Raw genomic sequence first — 22,695 nt, forward strand, 5'->3', positions numbered from 1 at the left:
AATAAAAAAAAACTATCAGAAGCAACAAAGATAGAATTCTAAGTATCCACACTAAAACAACGTATCCATTAACTCTCATTATATTATCATAATTATTACAACAATGTAGCCACTTTGTGGTTTATAATAATTGTTATTGATTTAATTAATAACCGGACGTGCAGCCCTGTGAACTAGGAGTTTGGGTTTAAAATAGAAGGACTAGTGAGTAGTGACCGCGCTGTGTATAACAATTGGTTTGGAAATAAGATGCAGGGGGGCAATTTCGACTGCAGGATAATTTAAACTAATTGAAATATCTTCCATGTTTTACATTATTCTTAATTTATGTCTTAAGTAATTTAATTTATTTTAAGTTGTTTATGGGAGTGACTGTTTGGTAGCGGAATAAAAAATGTGTATGACCCATTTCTTAAGTTATTATGCTTTTAATTAAGCAGATATTTGCGATTTTTGCTATAATAAAGTCTAGTCGTAAAACAGATATAAATGAAGTTTTAACATCCGTAGCAAAACGAAAGTTACGAGAGATACAGACGTTACTAACAGTTACACAACACATTTTAACCGTAAATTAGGAATGTGTGCTTTTACAATCGTTGCCAGCTTGCTGTGTTGTAGCTGTAATAATATGTTTTCATCAAAGTCGGTAATTGTAATCGCGAACTGATTTGTCTACTTTAATCTCGGAGACTTTAATCGAAGTTACTGACTTATTTTGAAATAACATTAAATTTGACATGAACATTCAAATAAGTACCTCTTCTTCTTCCTCGCGTTGTCCCGACATTGTGCCACGACTCATGGGAGCCTGGGATCCGCTTGGCAACTAATCCCAGGAATTGGCGTAGGCACTAGTTTTTACGAAAGCGACTTCCATCTGACCTTCCAACCCAGAGGGTAAACTAGGCCTTATTAGGATTAGTCCGGTTTCTTCACGATGTTTTCCTTCACCAAAAGGCGACTGGTATCAAATGATATTTCGTACATCGTAACATTAAAATGCCTAATCGGATATATCTTTGTCTGGTACTAGTTTTCGTTCTAGAAATTGTTATGCAGGGGGAGGGGGGTAAGTTATCTCTGCAGTTTATTGTATTTAGCATTAAATGCACATTAAATGACACTGAGTGTTAAATACCTCTGGTTACCTACTTATAAAAATGATATGATAACATCTGTCAAATTTATTTGCCCACATTTGCCACTTTAACTGTTTTAAAGTTTAAATCTACCAGAGGCATTTAAAGTTAGTTGTCCTGATAGCAATGAACTTGGAATTAAGTAGGCGTAACAAACAGTCGATGAGAGATTAATTATTAGTTAATAAATAATGCGGGTGTGGCAACTGGCAACGCAATGAACCAGAAAATGCTTTGTTTCTTATCAGGGAGTTTTAACACTTTTAACATCATAAATTTAAAAAGGATTAAGTATATTATATACTATAATTTAACAAGTATCTGCTTACATACCTCTTAACTATTGAATTAAACTATAAAACCAGTGTTAGGACCTAGGGTAGACCGAGGCGAATTGTATCAAAGCGAATCGGATCAGGCTAAAAATCTTAATACAGTTGGTCAAACCAATTTGTCAGTAAATAGGAACAAAAAAAACTATACTCATCATTTTCTTTTGGGTGCTAGACTGCTAGTACTAGTGTAAGACAATGATAGTATGATTTACTCTATGTTTGAAATGAGACAGTCCTTTGACAAACTGTATTTAAGCTATTCCTTATGACTGTCGTTGCCGGCTAAAAGGAGAAACGGACATTGCAATTTTAGTGTGTGCATATATCAATGCGATATTTCAAATATAATTTAGATTCACATTAAATACAATTGTTTTCGTTTAAGTATTGCATAGCAACAGTACCACAAACCACATAATACAAAACCTCGAACTACCATGAGCAATACCATGGTCGGTAATATTTTCAAACTTGGAACACAAAACTGAAATGGCCGTTAGGTTAGAACCTACTGGTTTCATACATTATTTACGCTTTCTTCTACGAATAGAACCCACAACACAATGCACCAATTTTACCGAGGCGTCATTACTATGAATGCAATTAGTCTACTACCATCATAAAAAACATTAAAAACAAGGGAATATACACTTAAATCTGTTCCCATAAAGGTCGTTTTGATTGTAAAGATAACTTTGTAAGACACGTGTTAAGCTACAAAGTTATAAATATCATTGCTTCTATTGATTTCTTACCTTAAGCCCTTTGAAATAAGAATGTTATTATACGCATTTTATAAGAAAATAGTTACAGTCTTACTCATACAGCTCAGATAAAGGAAATTAAACTGTAATGTCTCAATAATAAGGGTAAGGATTAGTGTATTATTAAAGTGCTGGCGTTAAGTTGAGCTAAGTTTGTTGCACTGTAGGCGTGAAATGGGCTGTTATTCATACATCATAGCGAGTGGAGGCGAGAGGCTGCTATTCTAAGCTGTTTTATATCCCAGGTACTTACTTACTTATCTACTAAAATAACAGTTGGATTTGGCCAATCAAAGTGTTATTTAGTATCACGGATACAAATAAACAATTATGGTTATGGAAAACACAGTTTAATCTAGAATCATTTACAGGTTTGCAACATTGTACCTCTGAAATGGTTTGAAATGCTTTTAACTTTAGTAACTCTGACAAACGTCTAAGTTAGTAGACGAGTTTTAAGTGTTGCTACAGTTAAATATGTTTCTAGTTTATTTAAATTTAACATGATTGTACAAAAATAATAAAAATACAAAAGGAGGCCTTAATGTGCCTACTTATTTATAAATATAAAAACATTGTCGAACTTACCCCAACACACCTTTCTTATTCGTCTCGCTTGAGTCGAACGCTCGCTAAGCTTAAAGAACAACGCACTAGCTGAACTGTTATTAGATGAATAGCTGCATTCATAAAGGTGCATTTGTTTTTAGGGTTCCGTAGTACACTCCGTCTGAGCTAACTTTGTACCGACTTGAAAGACTCAAAGTGAGGAGGGGTCGTTATAAATGTCATATTTTCATAGAAATTTGACATTCATAATGATTTCCACACTTTGTTATCACGAATTACATGCGAAGCTAGCTTGGGACGACTCTAGGGTGCAATGCGTTACTTATATAACAAAACGAATATTCTACAAATACATTTTTATTTTATTTTTTACAGGTAAGTTGGCTATTCTTCTCCCTCACGCATAAATGGCAGCACGGATTTGGATGAAATCTAATAAGTATAATACTTACCGTTTCCAGATAACTACGTTAGATTGTAATAAACTTATGGTTACTCTAGGTCAGTTTACGAAACCCAAAATACTAAAGTTCGACTCGCACTTGACCGAAATATTAAAGTTCATAATTAGTGCGCGGGCGCCAGCTATCGGAAGAATTCAGAACTATTCATAGCAAACTGTTGTAGCTATTAATTTAACATTAGTTTTCCATAAACATACCGATGAGTAATGACCCACAGCCAATGAGCTTAGGATTATCGGATAAAATACTATTTTCGTGATAGTTAGCTTTATGGGGAATCAGAATCAGTTTATTTAGAAGCGTTGGTGGCCTAGCGGTAAGAGCGTGTGACTTTCAATCCGGAGGTCGCGGGTTCAAACCCCGTACGAAATATCATTTGATATTTACCAGTTGCTTTTCAGTGAAGGAAAACATCGTGAGGAAACCGGACTAATCCCAATAAGGCCTAGTTTACCCTCTGGGTTGGAAGGTCAGATGGCAGTCGCTTTCGTAAAAACTAGAGCCTACGTCAATTCTTGGGATTAGTTGTCAAGCGGACCCCAGGCTCCCATGAGCCGTGGCAAAATGCCGGGATAACGCGAGGACGAAGAGAAGAGAATCAGAAATTTATTTGTTTAAAACATGGTCAGTTACCAACCAATCCTTACCAAACAGAGGTACCTATAGGTTAGGTTAGGAAGTCGCCTAACGGAAGGTAAGTTTGTTTATTAAGAGTATCTAAAACTGAAAAAAAAAACAGTTGTTCTTTTGACTTGTCTTGGCGGTGACACTTTTGTGCCTTTAAATATCTATAAAAATAATTTAAATTTTAATGTATGTTGTATGTGTTAAATGAATAAGTACATAAAATATATCCAACAAATCCCTAGTTTAAGGAGAGATTAGACTTCGTGGCGTTGTTACCACGGCGTCACCGGCTCTTCTCTCTACCAACTAAGCTACCGAAGCATACACGACTACGGCGAATAATCCGAATTATTTTTATAACTTTACAAACAAACATTGTAATTCTTCGGTTATTTACTTATAGAAAACAATTTAAAGTAGCCGGTAGTAATCTTGTATCACCAATATACAGTTATTGTAGAATGTTAGATAGGTACTCAATGACTTCTTAATCTCAAAGAAACAGTTACACACATACTTAGCGTTCCAAACGATCCCGTAAGTCCATAACAAGTCGATAAGACTTGTCAAGTCCATGTGACATTCATTATGCGGCGGTTACAGCTTATCATGTTTTTATCGCGTTGACACCGTGTCGTTAGTTTAATCGCCGTGTCAAGACAACGGATCATACCACTTGACACTTGATTGCAGGTATCCTTTAGAGCAATTAGTAATCTGTACTGCAAAACTTCTATTTATCACTAAAACGTTGCGTATCAGCATTGCGATACGACGAGCAAACGCCGACAGTATCCTTCCTTGGTACACAATGCCTCAAGGGCCTATTTTAGATTTAAGCTAGTTATTAATTTAATTCATTAGGACCACTGTATAATTGTAGATATATACCTTTTATGTAAATAAATTTAATCTGCCATTATAAAGCAAAAAAAACCAAAAATTTTTGTAGCGCTTCCTTTTAATTAACTACCTATATTATACTAAAGCTTTTTTCCATTCCGATAGGTAAACCAGTAACTTAAAGTTAGCCCTCAGTGAAAGCGCTTAGGACATGCATCGCTCTAGGCACCTATAGTTAGTGCACAAGTATGCACTAATGAGTACAAGATAAGTGCAGGGAAACCTTGTTTGCGGACCTAACGGCCTGGTTGAGTGTTGTAACAATGGACTTTGAATTTACATCCACTATCTCCTTCTACATTTAGGGTTTAATTCTTGCAACGTAAGTTCGTTGAGCAGTTTATTTTTTTAATAATCGAATGTAGAAATGTTTCGTTTTTATTTATTACTTTTCAGTAAAAGTTAACAACTACATACTACTACATTAAATGTAAAGTAAGCTATAAACTCAGGTTATAATATACGTTTTTTTAATTTTTATTTATTTGTTTTTCAATTAATAGACGTAGAAAAATGTAACATGCATTGAAAGTTTAAAAGCATGATTAATTTAGATCATCGCGAATCCCTAGAAACACTGCTAAATTATTTGCTTATTTAGAATTTATCCCACTTTCGAACCAGGGATGTTGCGAATATCCGCATCCGCAACCGCGGAACTTCCGCATTATTTTCAACATCCGCATCTGCTTCCGCATCCGCATAAAATCAATGCGGAGTTTAATGCGGATGCAGATGTGGAACAGGTCGGTACAGGAACGTCTTAGCATCGGCGTAAGTGCTAGACTGCTAGGTAATTTAGTCATTAGCCAAAAAAACCTATTAGAAATGAGTAGTCAAGCGTGAATGGGACTTAATGTACAGAACCCTTGGAACGCGAGTCCGACTCGCACTTGGCCGGTTTTTTGAAATAAAAATTGCTAAAATGTAATATGTAATTGACGTTTTTTATGTACCTATCTTGATATCCGCATCCGCGGATGTGAGCCTTTTAAAAATCCGCATCCGCTTCCACAGATGTCAAAAAATCGACATCCGCAACAACCCCGTTTCGAACTTATCCCAAGTCACCCCAACGCAGCTTTTACAAGACTGAATAAATAACTTTCGGACTTCATATCGTCTTATAATTTTTTTTTATTGTTTTTTTATGGAAATCTTCACAAAAAGTGTTACATTATGCCTATGTCACGTCTACCGGTGTGGATATAAATTATACCACCATGCTGACCGCCAAAGACTACGAATGCATCTGTTTTGACACATCTATAAATAAAATATTTTATCGAAACTTCGATCGAATAGAAAAAGACGGCAAAAAATGTAAATCCATTTCATTGCACCTGCATTAACAACGTAACTAACTGACCGAATATGGATCTTATGTCTTTGATAATAGGGTTTACGAATTATCAGTTAACGGTGTTACGATTGTACAGTCAGCATCAACAGTAGCGAATGAAACAACGCATCAAAGGTATAGTCTGCCACCCTGAAATATTTTCGAAATCACAACTTAATATTATAAGTTAATATCACTATCACTAGGTATCACTACCCCTTAATCCCCTTATAAAACAAAGTCCCCCGCCGCGTCTGTCTGTTTGTGTGTTTGTATGTTCACGATAAACTCAAAAAGTAGTGAACGGTACCCATGCGGTTTTTATCTATCGATAGAGTGATTCTTGAGGAAGATATGTGTATAATTTGTTAACCCGTTCGAAGCCGAAGCGGGTCCCTAGTATATTATAAATGCGAAAGTAAACTCCTGCCTGTCTATTACCGGTTCACACTTAAACGGTGAAAAGATTTGGATGCAATTTGGTATGGAGATATTTTTTGACCCGAGGATGGAAATAGGATAGTTTGAATCAATCATTATTACCATCTACTGGCAACGGGAATGCATTCTTTTTTAGCCACCCTGTATACATGTCGCGTATCTCTTTTTATTAAGTCATAAAAAAATGGTAGACAGTAGATACTTTTGACGCGTAGTCTAATCCGTTTCTTTTGATGCCGACTGTACCATTGACACCATTGTATCGACTCCTTTGGACACATAAATTGTAAATATGGCAGTGAGAGCTAGAAACGGAAGTCGCTGCCCACGTCTTCAAATGCAGCTGCATATCTCTATTGGATATAATAGTGCCGGCCTGGCGGCTATGAGACTGTTTTTGAAGTGAACACTTCTTTAGCGGCGCTGTGCACTTTTTGTGATGGGGAAAACATGTAAAAGTCGCGAGAGGTGTCACGTGACCGTAAGACGTAAGACGGACACGTGACCTGATCGAAAAACTGATGTTACTTCAATGTCATTGAGTTTTTCTTTATTGATTTAAATGTCATCTAGTGAGCTCCGCTCTAACTGGTATTAATATAACTCGAGTACTAACAGTGATGTGCTTAGGGGTTTCAAGTAATGCGACTAAATAACGCTTGATGGCGTTAACCTCAATTATACATAGTGCTGCAGACATTTTGCAATAGTGATTGAGCTTTCACTTCTGCCAGCACTCCCGGAGTGCAACCCGTTGTTTTTTTATAGCCTATCTTGTGCCCCATTACTGGGCAAAGGCCTGTTTCTGCCGCCACTCATCGCGGTTTGGTGCATGGTGCATGCTCCCGCCAGTCGCTGCAAAAAGCGTCGAAGTCATCCCGCCTGTCCCGCCATTTTGTTTTTTGGCCTGCCTCTACCCCAGCTAATCTGCGGTTTCCATTCGGTAGCGGATTTTTTTGATAAGTCATCATTCTCTTGCCCTTGTCCCATTTGGGGTCGGCGCAGCATGTCTTCCTCTTCCATACCTCTCTGTCGCCCGTCATCTCATCATTCACTTGCGTTCGTTTCATATCATCTCTCACACAGTCCATCCACCTTTTCCTCGGTTTTCCTCTCCTTGTACTTTTTTCTACGGATTGTTTGATAAGTATGAGAGGTAAAGTGCTTGTCAGTAAAAAAGGCGCAAAATTAAAATTTTCTGAGACGATATCCCTTCGCGCCTAAATTTTTCAAATTAGCCGCCTTTTCTACTGACTAGATCGGCTTGACCAGCTATAAATAACAACTTTGCTTTCTTAAATAAACAGCACTAAACTAGAGAAATCGGAAATAAAATGCACCTAAATATGAGCAAGTTATCTAAAATGGTGCCGTAACTTAGTTGCTAGTATTAAGGTCTCTATTAGGTACAGTGGAACCTTGGTAATTCGAACCTCAATAAAGCAAAATCCTCGTCAATACGAAATAAAGTGCTACCTTACCTTTAAAACCAAAATCTATATAACTCGAAATATTTATCCTCATTAAGGCGTCATACTTAGATTCCCTTCACGGTTATGCAGTAAGTACAAGTTTTTTACTTCTATAATAGAAACATATTAATTTGACTTCTAAGTTTGTGTTTGTTTCACTAAAACTTAATGCTTTAGGTATTACTTAGGTACCTATGTGTTTATTTTTATATCTATTTACTCTCCTATGGATTCTAAATTATTTTATTATTATGCTTAAAAACAATAAATAACAGTGAAGTGTTCAAGTTTTTTTTAAGTCTTCAAGTTTAAGTTTTCAAGTAGGTATGAATACTTAATTAAAAACAGTCTGAGCGGATTTCACATTAAAAGGCTTCAGGCTTATAAGAGACTTAATACAGAAATCCTTGAAGCGTAGGTAATGCTGAGTAAGACTAGATAATAGGGGTCATAATCCTATTAGAGCCCAAGTTCAGTGAACTGTAACTAAGCGATATACGTTACACTTGCATATTTTGTTTACTTTTTATTGTTTTTAGGGTTCCGTAGCCAAATGGCAAAAAACGGAACCCTTATGGATTCGTCATGTCTGTCTGTCTGTCTGTCTGTCTGTCTGTCTGTCTGTCTGTCCGTCTGTATGTCACAGCCACTTTTCTCCGAAACTATAAGAACTATACTATTGAAACTTGGTAAGTAGATGTATTCTGTGAACCGCATTAAGATTTTCACACAAAAATAGACAAAAAAAACAATAAATTTTGGGGGTTCCCCATACTTAGAACTGAAACTCAAAAAATTTTTTTTCATCAAACCCATACGTGTGGGGTATCTATGGATAGGTCTTCAAAAATGATATTGAGGTTTCTAATGTAATTTTTTTTCTAAACTGAATAGTTTACGCGAGAGACACTTCCAAAGTGGTAAAATGTGTGTCCCCCCCCCCTGTAACTTCTAAAATAAGAGAATGATAAAACTAAAAAAAATATATGATGTACATTACCATGCAAACTTCCACCGAAAATTGGTTTGAACGAGATCTAGTAAGTAGTTTTTTTTTAATACGTCATAAATCGCCTAAATACGGAACCCTTCATGGGCGAGTCCGACTCGCACTTGGCCGCTTTTTTGTTTAAATGACAGATTAACTGTCAATTTGCAGATACCAGTCAATTATAGGATCTAAAAGGGACAGTGTACGTTGGCGTGGTACAAACAGCAACATTACACTCCTAATTGTACACTGGTGGACCTTATTATTATTACAAAACGCATAAGATGTACCGATGTACAGTTAACAGTATGGGCCATGGTAAGTACATGACTGATAGTGCAAAAACAAGTTGTTTTTGAATGAATGAAAAACTTTATTTTCAGGCAACTATTGGCCCATAGATAATTACCTTAAAACTAGCATACATATTATTATAAAATATATCTTAAAACTAAACACACACAATTATGGCTGCGATGCTGTTCGTAACCCCGAAGTATCAGGGAACCGGCCGCGGAACCGCCGGAACTTGACACTCTTCGGCTAAAACTCCTCCTTGGTGAAGGTCGCTAGGTGTTCAGTCGGAACGCTCACCACAAAGGAATTCAAATTCACAGTATGTCGAATGTGTGTGTGTTTTTGACGTGATAACGTCTTATAAATTGATCAACACCGGTACGCACGAAAAAGTTTCACGTTGTGGACAGATCTCCATGGTAACGTTGTGGACAGATCTCCATGGTAACGTATAAAAGTATGCAATTTTTCATCAATGTTTTCTTATGACGTTATCACGCAAAATTATCATCCGTAAACCGACTTTACAGACAACCATTTTTTGGTTAGTTTTATCTAACTTTTTTTTTGAGCAATAAGACCACTTGTTGCCATATGGTTACACGGGATTAAACCATTCTCATGTACTAAAACATTTTAATTTTTGCATCTCAAAAAAAAGAAAAAAAAATGTTTTACTGATTAAAAATATACTTCAAACAATCATAGAGGACTAGATACTTTGATGGAGATGCCTAGAAATAACGTGTTTTCAGTCCTCTCAAGAATAATTTAGGAGAACTGCCTTTTTTAGCACCGCGACATAACATCCCCTTTTCATCCCCCTTGCCCAAATTTGATTTCGTTCTCATTTCTCTGATGTCTTTGTTTTGTGTTTGTTGAAGTCTCCACACGTCGTAAAGAGGGTCGCACCCCTGTTTATAGGGACGTAAAGATATCTTAGGTACTTTATGAGGTCTTGAGGTTGAAAAAAATGTTTTGCTTTTTTGTTCTATTTTCTAATGGCGTTATTCAAAGCCTTATTGGCTATGAATCGTTTGTCTTTATTTGTCATTTTGACTTATGTATTTGTAAGAAAGGGATATAGGTAACATAATTTAACTTAATCAGGCCCGTAAAGTTTTATGAGTAAGGGGGTAAGTCGCTTGCTTACATAGCAATGAACCTCGCTAACGTATGGTGGCGACTATTAGGTCCGTGTGACTCTTATTAATTGTCATACTTACGGCCCGATTCGAACTTTAAGATACGTCAAATATTACGGCTAGATACGATATGGATTAGATGTCAAAAGTGACGTTTTTGATTTGAAGAAACGTCACTTTTACACTGACATAGATATGTCAGATAGGATTAGATAATCCATATCGTATCTTGCCGTAATATTTGACGTATCTTAAAGTTCGACGCAAGCCGTTACTGTGTTTGGATTTTCTTATGACCGTTCATAGCTTGTCAATTTAAAGCTACTCACAAAATGCTGAGTCAACGTATAAAATGAACGCCTACAAAGCATCACGAATGAACACATCTAACAGGAAGATGTAAGCATGTCTATGTTATTTCTCGATGTTTGTTGTACTAAGTAAAGAATTTGTTTACAAAGTAAAGAATCACAGCGCTATTCAACTTTTTTTGTTTACATTTCAAACCTGCGTGTTTACATCGGCGGTCGCGTTCGAAAAAACTATCAAGAGTTGTGGGATTCGTGGGTCGTTCCGTGTTCTACGTTCTTTACAATAAATTTTACGAAACACGTGGTTGCTTATAAATAATATAAATGTTATCAATGGTTTAAGATCTAACAAGTGTTTTAACCTTGGGAATAAATCAAATCCTGTTATTCATATTTTAATTTGCTTTTTTTTTTAAGTCACACTCATATACAGTGAAACCTGGATAATTGCAATCTCAAGGGACCGGCAATTTTTTGTCAATTAACCAGGTTTTTCAATTAAGCAGGTCGTACCAATTAACGAGGTTCAAAAAATCGTTGTGTCAATTATAGAGGTTCTCATTAATAGAGGTTGCGTTCTGACAAATTGCTTTTACGGAGGTGCAAATAACAATTGAAAGAAGATTTACAAGCTTACATTCTGGGTTTCTGGTCTATATATTATGTAACTTGCACTTTTACACTACATTATTACTTTATTTTCTTATAGTCATTTGGGTTTAAAAAAAATCCCTTGAAAATCCTTTGACGACTGGTCACTCTGGTGACCCTGCCTGTTAAGCCGCGGTCCTGGGTTCGAATCCTAGTAAGGGCATTTATTTGTGTGATTAACACAGATATTTGTTCCTGAGTCTTGGGTGTTTTCTATGTATTTATGTATTTGTATATTATATATATCGTTGTCTGAGTACCCACAACACAAGCCTTCTTGAGCTTACTGCGGGACTTAGTCAATCTGTGTAAGAATGTCCTATAATATTTATTTATTTATTTATTGTAGAAGAAAGTTTAATTGGAATGTAAAAAGAATACTATGTTTTTGATTTTAAAACTAAAACTACTTCACCTACTACTCAACAACTACTTGTCAAAACTATTCCACCTACTACACTCTGTGATAGATAGCCAATAAATAAATTGACTTCCGGATGAAGATTTAAAATAAAATTATCATTGCTATTAAAATATTGTTTCTGCTCTCTACAAGTCTACATTCTTTCAATTACAGAGGTAATATGTAAGACTTGTTTCAATAATAGAGGTAATAAGAAGAGCTAAAAAAAAGGATTTTTTTTACCACAGTAGGTATCAATTATAGATGTCTTAGTTGCAATGTGGTCAATTACAGAGGCAAAATTCCGAAAGGCAATTAAATCTAAATTGCAATTATAGAGGTTCCAAAATTTCAATTATAGGGGCCTTTTGGTCTCAAGGGACCGGGACCGGACCTTTGATTGCAATTATTGAGGTTTTGCATTTATCCAGGTGTCAATTAACCAGGGTTCACTGTAAATGAGAAACTGAAATAAATGTCATATACCTACTCAAGAAGAAGTAATAAACAGCAGCAGCGCTTTTAGTTTATTGTGAAGATCTTTTTGTTTTTATGATATTGGTCACTATTAGGTCAGTTACCTATTTAAAATCGGCGACAAGTAAATAATTATCTATTAAAACAAAAGGAACTCTGTTCCCATTGCAAATTATGGAGTGGAACTCACTTCTTGCAAATCTATTACCAGTCCACTTTAACTTGGAACTTTTTGAATTGAGAGTGAATAGACATCTCGTAGGTAAGCATGTTCCATCCTAGACCGCATCGGCACTTGCTTACCATCAGGTAAGATTGTGGTCAAATGCATACCTTTTTCCAATTAAAAAAATCTTGATTTAAACTTTCACAATTTTTACACATTATTAAATTGTACAATGGGACTAGCTTAATCGCGTATTCTGACGTTGTCCCGACGTTTTCGAGGATGGCGTTGTCCCCTTGGTCACCCTTGGGCTCGGAAAAGACTGGCTCACTACGTTAAATACGCGATTGAGTCCCGTTGTACAATTGGGTACTTTCCTCTACTTAAAATAAATTATTTCACTCCGTGCACGAAATAAAGTAACAAATAATTATTAGAAAAATATAGATGGCAGTTATAAATAAGTACTATTTCTATTTAATAAATTGGATTGAAACATAAAAAGTAGGTGAGTTGACCGTGACGTCACTACACACGTTTTAATATAAACTCTATGTTAGAAAATCGTTTTAACAGTTCTAAAAAAGAAGCTGATTTGAATAGTAGGAAAGTAACCTATTTAATAAAAAATCTCTTGTACATAAAAATCATTATAAAAACCACAATTTCGCATTAGCACCCTCTTAAGAGGAAAGGGGTCGGCCGCTTCTCCATACAAACGTTTGTATGAAAAGGCGATTTCGCACGGGTCCTCCACTTTCGTCTTAAGTTCAAAGACGGTCGAAAGCGGCAAGACCCGTTGCAATGAATAAACCATTAGTTGAACATCGAGCATTGTCGACATTTGGCGCACGTCATCTTATAATTGTTGTTGTATAAGAAGACCTTATAAGAGTTATAGCACCATAGTTGTGGTGAATCTCATACCACTTTGTGGCATTTAGTGTCGAGACACTGGGGTCGTGGGGTCCAAGCGGCCATTTTCTTTTCAAAGAACTATGTAAAAAGCTCGTATATACAACTGGTGACCAGAGAGCTGGCAGCTTTCTCTCGCAGCGCATAAGTATTGCCATTCAGCGAGGGAATGCTGCCAACATCTTTGGCACAACATATATTATACTCGTCCTGTTGTTTACGTTCGAGTGTTAGTAGTTGAAGTATTCTTGAATGAACTGTGAAATACAGAGTGGTTTTGTAACTGGGACATAGTGATGAAACGGCTCATATTAAATAAACAGGGAAACCGTTTTAAAAACATTTGCCGTCTCTCTTTAATTTTTTTATTTGAGTCTTCGATAATAGGTAGCTACACAAAATACTCTTACACTTTACTCAGGAAGTAATTACATATTACCTATGTATGATTTTTACCTAATACATACATAGATACGAGTATTACTTTGAAAAGGGGTATACCCTAATTGGCACAAGTAATAGGTTTTTTTGGTTAATGACTAAATTACCTAGCAGTCTAGCACTTACGCCGATGCTAAGACGTTCCTGTACCGACCTGTTCCACATCCGCATCCGCATTAAATCCGCATCGATTTTATGCGGATGCGGATGCGGATGCGGATGCGGATGCGGATGCGGATGTTGAAAATAATGCGGAAGTTCCGCGGTTGCGGATGCGGATGCGGATATTCGCAACATCCCTGGCTACACATTATTGAGACAAGGACGAGTGGTCTATTTCTTTGCGTTGTTCGTGAGACTCTAAAGGCAGGGACACACTTATCCCACGTACGCAACGTATGCAATGCATTATCACATGAACCCTGAAAGTTATATGCTTAGAAACATACTTGTCATGCGTTGCGTTGCGTATGACAAGTATGTTTCTAAGCATACAGATTTTAGGGTGCAGATGTCATTTGCATACGTTGCGTATGTGGGATAAGTGTGTCCCGAGCTCCCGAGCTTAAAAGTGCATGTTCAGACATTCTGTGCTAGCGCAGTCGTTGACTGAAACAGAGAATGCGATCACGGACATGCTTAATTAACAGTTTGAATCGCTTTAATTGACAGGACGCCATTTTTATTTTTTTGAGTCACTTTCCGAGGCGCCATCTGCTATTCGTCAATTTAATTTTGAATGTTGCCAGACATGTTGAATCATAGATACCGACTAGAGCCCGTTTAAGTTTTCGTAGAAATTTGACATTGATGATGATATTTACACACTTTGACTTTAAATATGTATTAATTATATTACAAATGGCCTGTAGAGTTAGTTAACTTAGTTCGACTCTTTATATCATTTCTATGCTAGTACTCAATCAATTATTATTTATTTCGAATCCATACGATCCATAATTGTTAGTACAACAAACAAATCTTAAAATTAATTACGGTTGGTGATATTTAAAAATACAAAATAATAATAATAATCCCTTGCTTTTAGTACTGCTAGTGTTATGCACTTAAGGATATATATGTCGAAGAGGGAGAGGGCTAATTGTGTGGGGCTATTGATAGCGGGTGGTGGGCATGGTACCTCGATGTATTACTTCACCGCCAAAATAGTAGGTATGCTACCAACGCATGAAATAAACATTCGGATTCGTTAACCATACTAGTGCCTACTATATTTCAGTACTAAATAATCAAATTCAAAATAATAAACGATCTTACGATGGAATCGGATTCAATTAAAATAAAAATATCAAATGAAATCGTTCAAAACTTTAAGTCAAACTACACCGGCTCCAACCCTACACCTCTGACCCGAGAAGATTTAACCCGGCAACAAACTCGGCGGGACACATCTTTTCAAAACAACACATACGTAGTTTCTTTATTTTACAAAAGTAAGCCACATAAGAAATAAAATAAAAAATAACACTTGAAATAAAACACTTAGCTAAACGGTTAAAGAGCGTGAGAATCTATAAGCCTTCAGGAACGTAGCGAATTAGGCACGAGCTTGGCTAACGTCCGATCTCTAGCGCGGTCCGATCAAGAAGAAGTAAGCCAGTTCCAGCGGCGGAGCTCACTGCTCCCGCCTCCAATTCAAGTTGGTAAACCTGCCTGACCAGTCTATCAACATAACGAAAAAAATGCCCACTCGTGCCTACGTTCACTCAAGATACACATCTTGACGTTCCAAAGCCTTCTACCTGTCATCTTAGTTCAACAATACGCCAATAGATGGTGGCGTTATTCACTACGCAACTTTATTATTTCGTTACAAGCAAATAATACGTAGCCAAACATTGCTAATCGACTTAATACAGGCGTCTAACTATGAACTGTAACGCTGCAATACGTCCTTCTGGTGTCTCGCTCCGACATACATATAAATTTAAATACACACACATTATGTATAAAACACTTGGTACAAACCGAAACCTTTCAAAAATCGTTTCTAATCTATATATATAAACGTGAAAGACCTGACTGACTGACTTAAATCAACGCACAGCCCAAACCGCTGGGACTAGAAAGTCCAAAATTGGCAAGTAGATTCCTTATAAGGTCTAGGGGTCCACTAAGAAAGGATTTTTCAAAATTCATCCCCTAAAGGGGTGAAATTTAAAAAAACTCTACTGCGCGTGCGAAGCTGCGGGCAAAAGCTAGTGTGCTCATAAATTCTACAACAGTAGAAAGAAACCCTTACTATGTTATCTCATTCGTAAGTATCGACTTAATAATCAAACCAAAATCGTTTACCTACCTTAGACATCATCATCATCATCATAACTTAAGAGCTAAGCTCTTGTCGGTGGAGTAATCACCAATAATTTCTTTCTTGTGCAAGTTTTTTAATTTCCTCATACGACAAATTATTTTTTATTTGCCTGAGATAAGTAGTAATTTTAGGTGTCCCTTCTTCTCTTGTCTTTTCAATCCTGCCTTCCAGGATGTTTAGGAAAAAGTTGTCATGCCGTATCAGGTGGCCTACCATCATATCTCTAGACAAACAGTAAATACACGAAATTACAAACTAACAACACCAGAGTGATAAGTGTTTCGTGAACAAAGTTTTGTACGAAACACTAAAAAATGATGAGGATTTAATATCTAATAAAGTCTTATTCCGTTATTTGACAGGTAATCTTGTGCGTTATAGACCCTTAGATTAAAAAGAATAATATACCTACTGCTCTAGACATCTTTTGCATATCCGATGTCACATGATCCGGATTAAGACGGCGAATAATCCAACGAGTGTTAAGTCTCAAGGCTGGACCAATTAGCGCGGTGCATTTAGTATTTTAATTTTAATGGAATGGCATGCTAATTGCTCGTAATACACGGACTATAAATAATCCAAAGTAATTTTGAAACTTTATTTTGTTAAATAAATATTTCGAGAATATTTGAGGATCGACCTAGCCCATTATCTCATTCTAACGAATAGCTTTGTCCCTACTTACGTTACCTACTTATATTAATTGGCCTTATACACCGGGGAATCGTACAACTAGAAATCTAGAAGTAATTAATGGAAGTTGGGTCCCGTTGTTTCCCATAAAGTTTTAAGTCATAATGTATTGTTTGTCATATTATCATTACCTGGTCATAAAACTGAAACCGTTAACATTTCAGGATTTTCGTTAGGTTATCCTATACATAGATAGGTCTGTTTTATGGCAATCGTGAAAAGTGACGCGTTTCTGAACCAAATGAATTATGACTAACGAAAATGCGGGCAAACAATACATTATGGCTTAAAAACTATTTGGGAAACAATAGAGACCCAATGGAAGTACATAGGTATACATTGGCGTGCAAATTGAACTTGACACTTAAGGTTAAGTGTCAAGTTCTTCAACAGAGACCAACAACAAACTAAACAAGGAGATAAGTGAGGAATTTGAAACAATTACCAACTCTTTAGTTAATTGCTCCACTTATTAGTTGAAGAAATAGTGGTAGGTGGCCGAAGATTGCTCTTACCATACATATAAATCATACATAAGTAATTTGAATATTTTAGATATACTTTTAACACTATTAACTTTTATTACTTTACTAATTTAGTATTTAAGAGGTCGGCACCATGCATCAGTACATCACTGCGTCTATAGGCTCCTGTAACCGCTTTCTGTTAGGCTGGTCGTAGGCTTGTTTGCCGCAGTCGTAATATATACAAAATACTCTTGACAGAAAGTCGAGGTTCTATTCCACTATTATCAGGTTATTATTTATATTTAGAGACCTATTAAAATAAGAAGTAAAAATATTTCTGATATTGACATCGTTAGTGACATCTTGTGGTGAGTAGAAGTACTAAAACTCTATAAATATGTACCGATGTAAGATTATTTTAAAAGCATTAACGAACTATAAATGAATAAAATATGAAGTTTAAATATCAATTTCATCAGATATTTTTCTAGTTTATTAGATGTCTTATGAAAGAAAAGCGGCCAAGTGCGAGTCGGACTCGCCCATGAAGGGTTCCGTATTTAGGCGATTTATGACGTATTAAAAAAAACTACTTACTAGATCTCGTTCAAACCAATATTCGGTGGAAGTTTACATGGTAATGTACATCATATATTTTTTTTAGTTTTATCATTCTGTTATTTTAGAAGTTACAAGGGGGGGGGGGACACACATTTTACCACTTTGGAAGTGTCTCTCGCGCAAACTATTCAGTTTAGAAAAAAATGATATTAGAAACCTCAATATCATTTTTGAAGACCTATCCAATAGATACCCCACACGTATGGGTTTGAAGAAAAAAAAAAATTTGAGTTTCAGTTCTAAGTATGGGGAACCCCAAAAATTTATTGTTTTTTTTTCTATTTTTGTGTGAAAATCTTAATGCGGTTCACAGAATACATCTACTTACTAAGTTTCAACAGTATAGTTCTTATAGTTTCGGAGAAAAGTGACTGTGACATACGGACGGACAGACGGACAGACAGACAGACAGACATACAGACAGACAGACAGACATGACGAATCTATAAGGGTTCCGTTTTTTTCCATTTGGCTACGGAACCCTAAAAAACGTAAAAAAAGAAGAAACTTGAAATAAACCAAATAAAATTTAAACAAGACTCGTAATCCGACTGCATACGTTCCGGCTGTCCAGATTTATCTATACAAAATCTTCAAATGTCATAAGCAGTTTGGGCTACGAGTATAAAGCGTCAAAGGAACACACACATATACTCAAAAAAATCGTTCCCTTTTCATCTATCGGTTAAATTATTAAGTGGGGAATCAAAGAGGACTGTGATAACTAGAGCAAATACCACAGAATAAGTAATAGTATTATCATACAAATACTTAGGTACATTATAACTGTGATTCACTCTATCTACCAATTAAAATAACTTTCTTCATTCATCATACCTAACCTACTGGTATTAATTGTCATTATTTTGATTTATCGCTATTAGCTTCTTTATTAATTTATTCAATTTTAAAGTGTTGATTGGAATTAAGTAGTCAATTTGGATGTGTAATTGTATATAGGTACATTCAAATGTAAAGATAAATGATAACTATATAGGTATCGTATAACTTTATTACAAACATAAAAAGATAGCATCTATTAATGATCAACTGATCAATCGCTTCCAAATATTTATGGTGTAAGTTAGAGATGCCCCGAATAGTGGTTTTGGCCGAATACTGAATACCGAATATTCGGCTCGTCTCTCGGCCGAATACCGAATATTCGGCATAAAATGCGAACATTTTGAGTCACAATTACATGCTTTGTTGCCGAACAGTTTTCATAATATTATTATGAAAACTGTCCGGCAACAAAGCATAACGTTTGCTAAGATAATATACCTATACCTAAGTACCTACTTATTTTTTGTTGGACAGCATTAATGAATATTGTTAAGAGTCAATCAAATCAAACCCACCCATGATCAAAATAAAATATTTTGTAATCAACTAATGCTCAAAAAAAGGTCTTCGTATTTAACAACTTTCCAAAATTACATTTTAAATATTAAATGTAACCTAGTTTTTGGTTATTTTTATTGTGTAATTCTTCTTTTTAGGTAGGTGCAACAGATATTCGGTATTCGGCCGAATAGTAGGCAACATTCGGCCGAATACCGAATATTCGGCCGAATACCGAATACTCGGCAAAGTGGCCGAATAGGCCGAATACCGAATAGTTGCCGAATATTCGTGGCATCTCTAGTGTAAGTTTACCAACGAGTGTCTCAAAGGATGATAAACAATTTTTGGATTTCGTAATTTTTAGGTACGCATTTTTTTTTGGATATATGGCACATTTTCTGTAAGTCCATTTAGGCTACTTCCAATTATAACAAAAAAAAACATGGTTGTCTGTAAAGTCGGTTTACGAACGATAATTTTGCGTAATAACGTTATGAGAAAACATTGGTGAATATTTAATACTGTTATACGTTACCATGGAGATCTGTCCACAACGTTACCATGGAGATCTGTCCACAACGTGGCATTTTTTCGTGCATGCTACCGGTGTTCATCGATTTATAAGACGTTATCACGTCAAAAACTGAGGATAAATAAGGATTAATTGCCTATTTATATTTCTTCTCAAGTTAATAGATAAAGCCCTTAAAGGTGTTTAACCTCTCGAAAGGGCCATAAGTTAGTAGTAATTAGACAATAACGCGCGCCTGATGACCACTACTGGAACATCAAAGTGTTATCGGTATACACATAAATAAACAGGGGTCAGGTGGGTCAGCGCGCAGACTTTGGCCCTATTTCTTTGCTTTCTTTGATATTTTTAATTTATCACTAATATTTTAGACCCATTTTCTGTTAAAAATACTATAATTTACATACTATTATATTGCCCTCGCACAACGCGATAAACGCGATTTTTTGGTTGATGCTGGCCAAAACCGAAACCGAATCTTCGGTCGGACACTAAAAATTAGAATACAAATATAATAGAGGTATTAGAGGTACCTATACAGGGTGCTTCCTGTAACAGGAGCAATAAATTAAACTAAAGGCTGTATTCCTCAAACTGGCCAACATTTGCTCAGCGACTTTTAAAAATTATGAATCCTTTAGACTTCCTCTTTTACATACAAAATAAATCTTGCCTTCAATGTATGCTGACATCAGTGTGTTTGACGTTGCTTGTCACGCTTTAAACATAACAAAATTTGCAATACATTGCGTCTCAGAATAAACTTTAAAGTGAAATAAAAATCAAAACATGAGTTATTTTCAAAAGTTGCTGAACAAATGTTGGTTAGTTTGAGGAGTACAGCCTACAGTTTAATTTATTGCTCCTGTTACAGGAAGCACCCTGTATACCTACTAAGTAAGAGCGCGTAATAACCGCAATTTTTTCCATCGCCATTGTCTTCATTAAAAATCAATTAATACTTACAATAATTATAAACCCTAGATCACAGCCAGCATAATAATATTAATAATTCGCAATATGGCTGCGTAGCTGTCAAGCCTTGTTAGGAACTGTCAAACTGTCAATGACATGCCACTTTGGTCATGGTTGCTTGAATAGAATAATTGTTATGTTATGACTATGACGTTTGCGTAGAGAGAGATCATGGTGTGCGTAATACATGTAGCGTCATGAACTTAGTTTATATTTTAATAATTAATTAAAAATTTAGTTATTTGGTTATCGTTTTTGCACGTTGAAGTGATAGAGAGGCTGATAACGAGATTTCCATTTTCTTGCTGATGTAGCGTTGCAGTAGTACAACTACCTAAAGTCAACCTCCAATGTAAAATGAGTGACATATTAAACGTTCTAATCGCGACAGAAATGCAGTGAAAACGGCAACGCAATTGATCAATATGACTCAAATTCAACAAAATTGATTGTCAACCATAATATGCACATATTGCACATGCAAGTTTGACACTAATGACCTGCTAACCATTCCGTCCATAACCCCATACCCCGCTGTTGTGCCAAGCGGATCTCTCGCTGTTTAATATTAATGGGACTGTGACATGTGATGCGCCGGAGTGAATTATCGAATTAATCGTCTTCGTAACTGCTAGACATGCTAAATACTCCAGGTTTTCCCATTTGCATTCTCAAGACGCTCAGGCTTTGACAAACTTCACAATTCACAAATCACAAGACGTGGCCAGGCGTGGCTCACTCCGCGATTTCGTCGCGTCGCAACAAGTACCTAAAAGTACATCCGTCCCACACCAATTTTGGTGGCTAGCCATAGGTCACGCGTAGCGCTTGCGCCACCTAGCGGTCATATCTGTCCTAACCTAATCGTAACAGACGCGTTTTTGTTAGAGAGTGAATCTTCTGTACCTAGTACATTATTTATTATGTGACGTGGCGTAGATATACAAGTTTTTACGAGAGCGACTGCCAAATCAACTCAGAGGGAAAACTAAAAGCCTCTAGGATTAGTCTGGTTTTCTCTCGATGTGTCAGCCGGGGCTCAAATCCGCCACCTTCGTAAATGTCTATACAAGTTTAATGACTAGTAATTATAAAGGCGCCTAATAAGTTAAGTACTTAACAAATAAGTAATTACAAGTGGATCTATCAGCTATAGACATGGTTTTGGTTGCGAGTGCGAGCGAGATGTATAAGAAAGTAAATTAGGTAAGTACGTAGCGTAGACGTTAAGCGTATAAAACGGGCACTTTACCTACAGGAGAACAGCTGGACAAGTAAAGCATTGTTGTCTAGGCTGAAACGGAGACACTTTGCTTGGTTTGGTCATTAAGGGCTAATTAGATTAGGGCACATAGGTATTTGTAAACGCTCTATCCCTTCCTAGGTTCTACTACTTTCGCGAACCACTTATAAATTGGCGCCACTAACGGTGCCCATACGACCTATCCCCACCTATTAATACACCGTATCTCCTTGTATTAAGACTCATAATCGATTAAGGAAATATTTGCGATTGCACGCAAACGCACGCGCATGTAAAATAGAAATGGCGACGCGAAACTCAACGAAAGTAACGGATTACACGATCTATTATTAGATTTGTACAACCTATTGTAAAAATGACGTATTTTAATAGATAGTATGTAGAACATACGTCCTTTTAGATTTATAGTAGTGTTAAGTATACCGTGTTAGCTTGATGTAGTTTTTAACGCCACTTATGATCAGATTAGCGAGTTAATATTAATAGGTGGATAGTTAGCGGTTGTCTTGTTAAGTTAGTTTATGTTCGTCATTATGCAATTTAATTAGGACATTTAAAGGGACATTTATTAAACGAAGTTAAGTACTTACTACTTACATCG

At 36.2% G+C, this 22,695-nt stretch overlaps 1 protein-coding gene across 1 annotated transcript in view; it reads left to right on the plus strand.

Annotated features, from left to right (window-relative positions):
- LOC134655085 (phospholipid phosphatase 2-like) overlaps nucleotides 1-22,695 on the plus strand; it is a 100,974-nt gene that overhangs the window by 29,098 nt on the left and 49,181 nt on the right. The window lies entirely within an intron of this gene.

This window comes from Cydia amplana, chromosome 16 (assembly GCF_948474715.1).
Source record: "Cydia amplana chromosome 16, ilCydAmpl1.1, whole genome shotgun sequence".
NCBI lineage: Eukaryota > Metazoa > Arthropoda > Insecta > Lepidoptera > Tortricidae > Cydia > Cydia amplana.